The following is a 12,259-nucleotide window of genomic DNA, read 5'->3' as shown; positions in this document are numbered from 1 at the left end:
GTCAGACCAGACAGGGTGCTTGTTTCTTGTGTCTGTAAAAGTCTTGTCACTCAACTGCAGTTTTCAAGCCTTCTTATAGATTTTGAATGACGTCCAAATTCGATGTCCTTTTTTCCGAGGGATTTTTATAGAGCTGGGGTCAAAATGTTTGGTGTATTGTATTGAATACAAAAATGGGACCATAAATCTTGACAATAGTTATTGTGTGTGAGTGTGTGTGTGTGTGTGTGTGTGTGTGTGTGTATATATATATATATATATATATACACACACACACACACACATATATATACACACACACACACACACACACACACACACACACACACACACACACACATATACACACACACACACACACACACACTCACACACACAGTATATACATACATATGCATATATATGTGTGTCTATTGATGTACATTCATATATGTGCACATATATGTACATATATACATATCTTTGTATACATATATCCATACCGGTTATGGATATATGTATACACACTTATATACATATACACAATTATATACAGGTATACATCTATACATATACACACATCTATATATGTATGTATATATCCATCCATCCATTTTCTACCGCTTATTCCCTTTGGGGTCACTGGTGCCTATCTCAGCCATAATCGGGCGGAAGGCGGTGTACACCCAGGACAAGTCTCCACCGCATCGCAGTATATATGCATACATACTGTATATATATATATATATATATATATATATATATATATATATATATATATATATATATATATATATATATATATATATATATATTCATCCATCCATCTCCTTCCGCTTATCCGAGGTCGGGTCGCGGGGGCAACAGCCTAAGCAGGGAAGCCCAGACTTCCCTCTCCCCAGCCACTTTGTCTAGCTCTTCCTGGGGGATCCCGTTGCCTTCCCAGGCAAGCCGGGAGACATAGTCTTCCCAACGTGTCCTGGGTCTTCCCCGTGGACCTCCTACCGGTTGGACGTGCCCTAAACACCTCCCTAGGGAAGCGTTCGGGTGGCATCCTAACCAGATGCCCGAACCAACTCATCTGGCTCCTCTCGATGTGGAGGAGCAGCGGCTTTACTTTGAGCTCCTCTCGGATGGGAGAGCCCCGCCACCCGGCGAAGGAAACTCATTTCGGCCGCTTGTACCCGTGATCTTATCCTTTCGGTCATGACGCGAAGCTCATGACCATAGGTGAGGATGGGAACGTAGATCGACCGGTAAATTGAGAGCTTTGCCTTCCGGCTCAGCTTCTTCTTCACCACAGCGGATCGGTACAACGTCCGCATTACTGAAGACGCCACACCGATCCGCCTGTCGATCTCACGATCCACTCTTCCCCAACTCGGAGATGGCACTCCACTCTTTTCCGGCCGAGAACCATAGACTCGGACTTGGAGGTGCTGATTCTCATTCCGGTCGCTTCACACTCGGCTGCGAACCGATCCAGTGAGAGCTGAAGATCCCAGCCAGATGAAGCCATCAGGACCACATCATATGCATAAAGCAGAGACCTATTCCCGTGGCCACCGAACTGGGACCCCTCAACACCTAGACTGCACCTAGAAATTATGTCCATAAAAGTTAGGAACAGAATCGGTGACAAAGGACAGCCTTGGCGGAGTCCAACCCTCACTGGAAACGTGTCCAATGTACTGCCAGCAATGCGGACCAAGCTTTGACACTGATCATTCAGGGAGCGGACCACCACAATAAGACAGTCTGGTACTCCATACTCTCTAAGCACACCCCACAGGACTTCCCGAGGGACACGGTCGAAAACCTTCTCCAAGTCCACAAAATACATGTAGACTGGTTGGGCAAACTCCCATGCACCCTCAAGAACCCTGCTGAGAGTATAGAGCTGGTCCACAGTTCCACGACCAGGATGAAAACCACACTGTTCCTCCTGAATCCGAGGTTCGACTATCCGGCGTAGCCTCCTCTCCAGTACACCTGAATAAACCTTACCGGGAAGGCTGAGGAGTGTGATCCCACGATAGTTGGAACACATCCTCCGGTCCCCCTTCTTAAAGAGAGGGACCACCACCCCGGTCTGCCAATCCAGAGGTACCGCCCCCGATGTCCACGCGATGCTGCAGAGTCTTGTCAACCAAGACAGCCCCACAGCATCCAGAGCCTTAAGGAACTCCGGGCGGGTCTCATCTACCGCCGGGCCCTTGCCGCCAAGGAGCTTTTTAAGTATTTCAGCCCCAGAAAAAGGAGAGACCACCATGGATTCCCCAGGCACCGCTTCCTCATAGGAAGACATGTTGGTGGGATTGAGGAGGTCTTCGAAGTATTCCCTCCACCGGTCCACAACATCTGCAGTCGAAGTCAGCAGAACACCATCCGCATCATACACGGTGTTGACAGTGCACTGCTTCCCCTTCCTGAGGCAGCTTTTGGTGGTCCAGAATCGCTTCGAAGCCGTCCGGAAGTCGTTTTCCATGGATTCCCCGAACTCCTCCCATGCCTGAGTTTTTGCCTCCGCGACCGCTAAAGCTGCACATCGCTTGGCCCGTCGGTACCCGTCCACTGCCTCCGGAGTCCTATGAGCCAAAAGAACCCGATAGGATTCCTTCTTCGGCTTGACGGGGATTACCGCCACGACAGGCACCAACTACCTTGCGGCCACAGCTCCAATCAGCCGCCTCGACAATAGAGGTGCGGAACATGGTCCACTCGGACTCAATGTCCCGCACCACCCTCGTGACATGTTCAAAGTTCTTCCGGAGGTGGGAATTGAAACTCTCTCTGACAGGAGACTCTGCTAGACGTTCCCAGCAGACCCTCACAATAAGTTTGGGGCTGCCGGACATATATACATATACATATACAAATATACATATATGTGTATACTTACACAAACCAAAGCCTATAACAATGGGACTCATTACTTCCCTGCTTCAAACTCAGCATCAAGGGTTGGAAATGGGGGTTAAATCACCAAAAAGGGAGATTTTAAACATGCCTTAATAATACTCTATTACTGTTATTAGTAGTATAGTTTGTGGTAATTGTAGTATTCCACCTATAACACACATGTGAATCAAAGTACTACTTGTACTACTACGTTACCGGGTGAGCCGAGCTTGGCCCAAACTTAAAGCAAAGAAGCTTTCATGGTTGTTTTCATGGTTTTGGATGTTCCCCGCTCGGCCGCCTGCTGAGTTCTGTGGCTTCTTCGTCTGTACGACACATCCCACTTGGACCCACGGCAAACAAATATTTCGGGTCATCAAAAGGCAAGGCATTTTTTTTTCCCCCCATAAGTAGCGTGAATGAGCTCTGACAGGCTGGAATGGAACCATATTATTTTAATGTGCTGCACATACATTGTTTATGTTACACGTGCTTGTTTTTGACTTGTGAGCTTTTATTCTGCGATTCCAACATTGACAGAGGAAATAGAAATATATTCCACACTCTGTCACTTTTTATTGTCTGTCACGCTCTTTGTTTATCCGCTCGCTAACTGCACATACTGTATCTATCTCCTCTGTTGCTACGATTTGTAACCCTCTGTGGACTGTTTTGGTGTATAATTACCAGGATGAAAATACACCTGGAAAGGAGAAAGAAGGGTAATTAAAATGTACAGTTGTATTTTCAATCCACCATATTATGTTATTACAAATTCAAATAAAATAAAATTAATGTATTTTCTAAACCCATTGTCTTCATTTGGGTGCACAGATATAATAAAGGTATTGTATTTTTTATGGACTATAAGGAGCACTTAAAATATGTTTCTTTCTCAAAACTTGACAGTGTGCCTTATAACCCGGTGCGGTTGAGCTTACCCACCTCAAAGCAATTGTATTTTTTACATGGTGTAATGATAAGTATGACCAGTATATGGCTGTCAAACATAAGCAATATGTGTAGACTGCACTATGATGGCAATTTGACTCAAGTAAACAACACCAACATTTTATATGTTCCATTGAAAATATAGAACATTACACACGACACTCAAAAATCCATCACAATGTTTTAGTACGACTTTGGTAAGCTATGAAGCCACACCGCTTGATGTGCTTTAACATACAAGTATTATTATGGTGTGTGTATAAGGTAAGACATTATCTGGCGTTTTGTTTTGCAATATAATGCAAAAGCAACTTTTTATACCGTCTGGTACCTGCTGATCTGTATTTGAGATCTGTATAAATCCTGAAAAATTACACAGTCCGCCTTTGTAGTCTTTGTTGACACTTAAGTCGATAATCTTCTATTTCTCTATCTTCTTGTTATGGGACATTCATCCTCCGCTGTTGCAATTTCTACTATAAAGTAGTGTAAAGTTTTTACTTATATCTGTCAGTAAACTCGCAATAAAAGCACTAAAACATACCGGTGTGGTTAGTTTATAGTATTCACCCAAGGAACTTTAGTTATTAGAGCTCCGGTTGGACGGTTTTTCATGGGTCACACTTCCGATGATGATGTTTCCGGATGAGGAGATGCTGCTCCGTTATTGATTGAAGTAAAGTCTGAATGTCTTTATAAACAGTTAGCGTCATCTTCTGACACTTATTCCACTCCCGTCCTAGCACGCTACACAGCCACAACAAAGATGACGAGGAGAAGACGCTGTCGAAGGTGAGCCACGTAAATAGGACCGCCCACAAAACAGCGCATCCTGTCAGAAAGCGACTTGAAGTTGATCTGTAAAACATCATCTATGCAGCATTTTTACCAAAGAACCACCATTCCATGTTATGTAGACCACAAGGAACTCTTTGATATTTAGAAAAAATAATAATATGACTCTTTTAATGCGCCCTATAATCTGGTGCGCCTTATATATGAAAAAAAGATCAAAAATAGAACAGTGCACCTTATAATCTGTTTTTTCTGCATCCAGCATCCTTATCAAGAACATTTTTGAGTTTGAATCGACTGTGGTCAAATTGGAACAGTTATCAAGTCCTTACTTTATCGTGCTATGCGAAGACCTCTAATGAGTGTTTGTCAAGATGGAGGATCACAGAGACTATACACTGAGATACTTTCCATGTATCCATCCAGGTCATTGTATTCTGGGGGCATTCGATCAATCGCAGCTGAACGGTTCTGTTGAACTTCGAAGACGTGTTGGCTCTCTTCCATGGAGGCTTCATCAGTCCATGCTCATAGACTTAGATTGGTCTGGATTAGTCAATCAGCTGGTGCCCCAACCCCATCTATTTATACTCAAACACCAGGAAGGCTTGCCTGGGAAAGGATGGTGTCGCCCTATTATGAAGGAAGGATCTGTATTGTCATTGCTGTAACGTTGTGGACGCATGGTGACGAGCGGACTGTTCTTCCAAGATGCAGCAGGAACTCCGGAGGCAAAGGTAAGACAGTGATTTATTCTCATAAATCAGGTAGGAACAAACAAACAAAGCAAGTGTGCCTATAACTCGGGGAGCTAACGGAATAGCTGACAAGAAAATAATAAGGTAAAGCTTAGCTCAATGATACAAAGGGTAGACGATGTAACTTGCTAATAGCAAATAAAAGCACCAGACCAAGTGAGGTGACAGGATGGGACAGTTATCTGATTAGTGCCCAGGAACAGGTGAGCGTCCTGAACAGAGGCAGGTGAACACAATGAATAACCAAAAACACAAAACAGGGGTGCTGAAACACAACTTAGACAACAAGTGAATCAAACGGATCATAACAATTGCACAATCCATCCATCCATCTTCTTCCCCTTATCCGAGGTCGGGTCACTGGGGCAGCAGCCTAAGCCACTACGCCCAGCTCTTCCTGGGGGGATCCCGAAGCCTTCCCAGGCCAGGAGAAATAGTCTTCCCAACATGTCCTGGGTCTTCCCCGTGGCCTCCTACCATTCGGATGTGCCTGAAAACACGTCCCTAGGGCATCTTGACCAGATGCCCGTACCACCTGATCTGGCTCCTCTCGATGTGGAGGAGCAGCGGCTTTACATTGAGCTCCTCTTGGAACCCAGAGCTTCTCAGCCTCTCTCTAACGGAGAGCCCCGCCACCTGGCGGAGGAAACTAATTTCGGCCGACTGTACCCGTGATCTCGTCCTTACGGTCATAACCTAATCCAACCCAACAATTGCACAAGTATAAGGAAATTTTAGCACAAACCCAGGCTTTCCCGCAACAACTAAGAGCCACCGCCTAAACTAAAGTCTTAATATATATATATATATATATATATATATATATATATATATATATATATATATATACAGTGGGGCAAAAAAGTATTTAGTCAGCCACCGATTGTGCAAGTTCTCCCACTTAAAATGATGACAGAGGTCTGTAATTTTCATCATAGGTACACTTCAACTGTGAGAGACAGAATGTGAAAAAAAAACAACCAGGAATTCACATTGAAGGAATTTTAAAGAATGTATATGTAAATTATGGTGGAAAATAAGTATTTGGTCAACCATTCAAAGCTCTCACTGATGGAAGGAGGTTTTGGCTCAAAATCTCACGATACATGGCCCCATTCATTCTTTCCTTAACAAGGATCAATTGTCCTGTCCCCTTAGCAGAAAAACAGCCCCAAAGCACAATGTTTTCACCCCCATGCTTCACAGTAGGTATGGTGTTCTTGGGATGCAACTCAGTATTCTTCTTCCTCCAAACACGATGAGTTGAGTTTGTGTTGTGGTTTGTGGAGCCCTTTGAGACACTAGTGATTTAGGGCTATATAAGTAAACATTGATTAATTGATTGAGTTTATATCAAAAAGTTATATTTTGGTTTCATCTGACCACATGATATTCTCCCAATCCTCTGCTGTATCATCAATGTATCCATTTTTGTACAAACTCGACTTGTCGTGTTTGGAGGAAGAATAATACTGAATTGCATCCCAGGAACACCATAACTACTGTGAAGCATGGGGGTGGAAACATCATGCTTTGGGGCTGTTTTTCTGCTAAAGGGACGACGGGACGATTGATCCGTGTTAAGGAAAGAATGAATAGGTCCATGTATAGTGAGATTTTGAGCAAAAACCTCCTTCCATCAGTGAGAGCTTTGAATGATTGACCAAATACTTATATTCCACCATAATTTATAAATACATTCTTTAAAATTCCTACAATGTGAATTCCTGGATTTTTTTTTTCACATTCTGTCTCTCACAGTTGAAGTGTACCGATGATGAAAATTACAGACCTCTGTCATCATTTTAAGTGGGAGAACTTGCACAATCGGTGGCTGACTAAATACTTTTTTGCCCCACTGTATATATATATATATATATATATATATATGTATTATATATATATATATATATATATATATATATATATATATATATATATATATATACACACATATATATATATATATATACACACATATATATATATATATACACACATATATATATATATATACACACATATATATATATATATATATATATATATATATATACACACATATATATATATATATATATACACACATATATATATATATATATACACACATATATATATATATATATATACACACATATATATATATATATATATACACACATATATATATATATACACACATATATATATATATATATATATATATATATATATATATATATATATATATATTTACACACATATATATAAATATATATATGTATATATATATTTTTTTGTTTTGTTTGTTTTTTGTTTTTTTTTGTTTGTTTTGTCCTATCTAGCTTCTCAGGCAATTCATATAGTTGATGTAGATACCCATATCGGCTGTTCAGTTTACTTTACTAAAGAGAAGTGTAGGATACTTCTCTTGTTGCCTTTTTGTATTTGACAAATGCTTACTTTTTGTCTTCGTAAGTCAATATTTACTAAGTCCATATTTACTAAGTCAAAATAATGGCATAGTCAGTATCTCAGGCAACTAGGACTGCTTTGTTTTGACTTTACAGAAAAAATATTGAGATATATATTGTATATTCGCTTCCACGTCCGTATGACGCCCCCCTCCCCTTGGAGAGACACCACCTTAAATAACAAATATTCTGGGGGAACCACTGCAAACCTGTTTGAAAGCAGACACATACAGGGTAACAGAACAGGATTTCTGATGAGTCTCCACTTAAATGACGGGAAAATAGTAGACGCGGAGGAGGACCCGATATCTTGTCAATTTTGTTGAGAGGGCAGTTGAACAATTCCATTGTTTATATTTTAGAGAGCAGTGCAAAAAGTGTCACCAAGAAAGGTAAGACAAGACAAAACAAGCAGGAGAGATGAGGGGGCGGGAAAAGGGAGCGCCCGCCTTCCATGAGTGCCAGACAGAAAAATATAAAACTGTTGAGATGCAAAAGAGCAACCCTTCCGGTGCATTGAGGTATCGTACACCAGACTTTCTAAAAGCAACATCCCAAACTAATATCACAGGCTGACATTGTTGTACTATTGTATGCATCATGTCGGCGTGTAGACGACAATTGTCCGTGACTCAAGTCTGCCGACCTTTGAGCAGAGTGAAGGCCATCACCGACACGAGGCTGACCTTTGACCACTGGAAAGGACACCGGCTGATAGATTATTTGCTGTGTCGGGACATGTGGACTCCTATTTGAGGTCCATGGAGGACTTTGGGATGGAACTCATGGGGGCACTGGCACTCAATTTAGGTGTGTGTGTGTGTGTGTGTGTGAGCTGGTTCCAGCCACCACATCCTCCATATGAACCTACATTATTTATGTAAAGAGAATGATAACCGCCGCAAGGTCCCTTTTGATATTACCGGGGCCCCAGACAGCGACACACACCCACGTCATGCCCGTTTAACAGGCCAGCACACACACACACACACACACTTGTATGTGTTACCTTCTTGGGACCTGAGAAAAATGCCAACCTCTTTAGGACAACCCTTTCTAGATATATAAAGAAGTGTTTTTACAACATTAATAATATATAAATACTATAAACGAGTTCACAAGAAAAAGGTCACAATTTCACAAGAAAAAATTTGAATTTTGGCAGTATTATAGTAAAAGTCGTCATTTTACTCAATGCAAGTCAAAATTTTACAAGGAAAACTGAACATTTGTGCAATATTATGATGAAAGTTGGAATTATAGTCAATAACAGTCGCAATTCTACAAGAAAAGCTTAACATTTGGGCAATTTTATGAAAAGACTCATAATTTTACTCTACAAAAGTCACAATTTTATAAGAAAACTTTAAAATGTTGGCAATATTATATTAGTAATCAGTATTTTTACTTGGCAGAATTATGACAAAAGTCATTTTACTCATAAAATGGCAATAGTGTGATACAAGTCAGAACTATATATGAAAAATATCACCATTTTGCATTAAAAAGTAATACTTTTAGATAAAGTAATCATTTTACAAGAAAATATTGCAATATTACAGAAAAAATAAAGAATACTAGAAATGACTCCCAATTTTAAAAGAAATAAGTTAACAGACTGTAAGGAAAAGACACATTTTAGTTTTTTGTTTTGTTTGTAATTCATTTTTATTCTTCATTATTTGCTTCAAGTTATTACATATGAGGAGGGGGGCGTGGCCTGCGGGCCTGCAGCGGAACAGGGTGTGCCAGGACCGGCCTCAAAGTCAGCAACAGGTCCTTGTTATTTAATCACCTGTCGCTCTGTATAAGCAGCAACCCGGAGGAGAGAAGGGGGGTGGATCTGGAGCAGGAGCGCGAGCGAGAGAAAGAAAAAGCCAATTGCTGGAAATCAACCGACAAACTTATTGCAAAATAAAACTGTGTTGTGAATTTGAACCGGGCTGTCATGTCGATGCTTGGTGGTCCTAAGAACCCACCAGGGTGCAACCTCCACAACATATTTATTATATTTTTTAAATTAGTTTAGGCCAACGGGGCGCATTTCAATTTCTTACACACACTTGTTATTTCATATGTTGACCAGAGGGGGAGCACTTTGAAAACTGACACACAGTCAATTCAAAAATCCCTCATTTTGGTAGATTTCACCACCCGGGGTGTAAATGAAACATTCTCTGTTACAGGGGTCAGGAACCTTTACCACTCAAAGAGCCATTTTGACCCGTTTCACAAAATAAAGAAAACAATGGGAGCCACAAAACTCTTGAAATTTATAATGAAATAACACTGCATACAGATTAAATATGAAAATTTAATGTTAATGTGGCCCGCAAGTTTTATATGACTGCCCTTTATTAGCATCACGCTTGCCAACCCTCCCAAACACATGTCGGGAAAACATCCGCTCTGTAACACAAAATACACACAACAGAACAAATACCCTGAATCCCATGCAACCTTAACTCTTCCGGGCTACATTATACACCCGGAAGAGTTAGGGTTGCACAGGATTCTGGGTATTTGTTCTGATGTGTTTATGTTGTGTTACAGTGCGGATGTTTTCCTGAAATTAGTTTTTCATTCTTGTTTGGTGTGGGTTCACAGTGTGGCGCATATTAGTAAGAGTGTTAAAGTTGTTTATATCACAACCCACAGTGTGACCTGTATGGCTGTAGACCAAGTATGCCTTGCAGTCGCTTAAATATAGTATAATAGCATCACATAACATGTGAACGGCCGGCACACACATAGTGATGTGGAAAAAAAGGGGGAACGACGACATGTTTTAGAGGACCTTATGGGTATTGCCATTACGGCCCGCCCTCAATGTTGCTGTATGGGTAAAAATCGGAGTATGCTTACCCCAGACAATTTTTGGGAAACGTAGTGAAATCAGAAACCTCTCGGACAAATCGGGGGGTCGGCAAGCATACAGCTGAGCCACACCATAGTGATCAAAGAGCCGCATGCGGCTCCGGAGCCGCGGGTTGCTGACCCCTGCTCTATTAGATGCAATGGTTTTCTAACTTGTTCACACCTACTCATATGGAAGCTACTTTTCCTTGTTGATGTCTCAAGAAGGGTTAAACACAAGAACACGCACGCACGCACGCACCTCCTTTTTCACACCTCCTCATATGGAAGCTACTTTTCCTTGTTGATGTCTCAAGAAGGGTTAAACACAAGAACACGCACACGCACACACACACACACACACACACACACACACACACACACACACAGTTAGCGATATGAGCTGCAGTCAACCCTCAGGCTACACCACTATTAACCTGTTGCATTCCTTGCCACCAAGACCCAAAGAGGACAAAGAAGGCGGCAAAGGTAAGACCGGGATATCGGGGTTTCTTTTCTGAAACCTGAGCCACCTCTTCAACCCTCCCTTCAGTCTCCCTTGCCCTCCCGGGGGGGCTGTGAGTACATTTAATAGTGCACCATAAATACACTAATAAATATTGACTGCTGGCCAGCTCAAAGTGGACCATGTTTTCTCAGCAGCGTGTTGCCGCAGCTTGATGCCGTGCTCGGGGATGCTAAATGTTCGTATGCTAAATGAAGTATCAGATCCCACAGTACTATAAAAATCAAATCCCACTTCAGAGTGCAGCTAGTATAGCTGTGTAGATAAACAATTCACAAAAAAATAATCAACACAACTGTTATTCTCTAGATCAGGGTGTCCAAAATGTGACACTCTTACTTCTTCAATTGACACGAGTTTGATAAACAATTTTATCAGGAGCAATGTATGACATATAAAACATCCAACAAAAGTAACTCTGCCGTTACTGTTCTTTTAAGTGTACAACATTTACTTATATGACCCGATCCAAACAACCTTCCCTAGTCATGGTGAGGAAAAGACGTAGTCACGTAACAACCTGCTTGTTGAACTTTGTGGATCCATCCATCCATTTTCTACCCCTTTTTCCCTTAGGGGTCGCGGGGGGTGCTGGTGCCTATCTCAGCTACAATCGGGCGGAGGGTGGCGTAAAACCTGGACAAGTAGCCACCTCATCGCAGGGCCAACACAGATAGACAACATTCACACTCACATTCACACACTAGGGCCAATTTAGTGTTGTCAATCAACCTATCCCCAGGTGCATGTCTTTGGAGCTGGGAGGAAGCCAGAGTACCCGGAGGGAACCCCCGCAGTCACGGGGAGGACATGCAAACTCCACACAGAAAGATCCTGGGCCCGGGATTGAACCCATGACTACTCAGGACCTCCGTCTTGTGAGGCAGACACACTAACCCCTCTGCCACCGTGAAGCCTGAACTTTGTGGATGTTATAAAAAATAAATCGTAAAATCAACATAAAAATAATTCAAAATCACTGTGGCATTCCGCGAGATGGCACAAGTTTGTTAAAATAGCACTTTATGACGTAAACA

At 41.8% G+C, this 12,259-nt stretch overlaps 1 protein-coding gene across 3 annotated transcripts in view; it reads right to left on the bottom strand.

Annotated features, from left to right (window-relative positions):
• The window catches only part of slit3 (slit homolog 3 (Drosophila)), a 601,438-nt gene that overhangs the window by 312,081 nt on the left and 277,098 nt on the right, over window positions 1-12,259 (bottom strand). The gene's annotated exons all lie outside the window — the stretch shown is intronic.

This window comes from Nerophis ophidion, linkage group LG29 (assembly GCF_033978795.1).
Source record: "Nerophis ophidion isolate RoL-2023_Sa linkage group LG29, RoL_Noph_v1.0, whole genome shotgun sequence".
In the NCBI taxonomy this organism is placed as follows: domain Eukaryota; kingdom Metazoa; phylum Chordata; class Actinopteri; order Syngnathiformes; family Syngnathidae; genus Nerophis; species Nerophis ophidion.
This window is presented reverse-complemented; position numbering and strand designations above follow the sequence as displayed.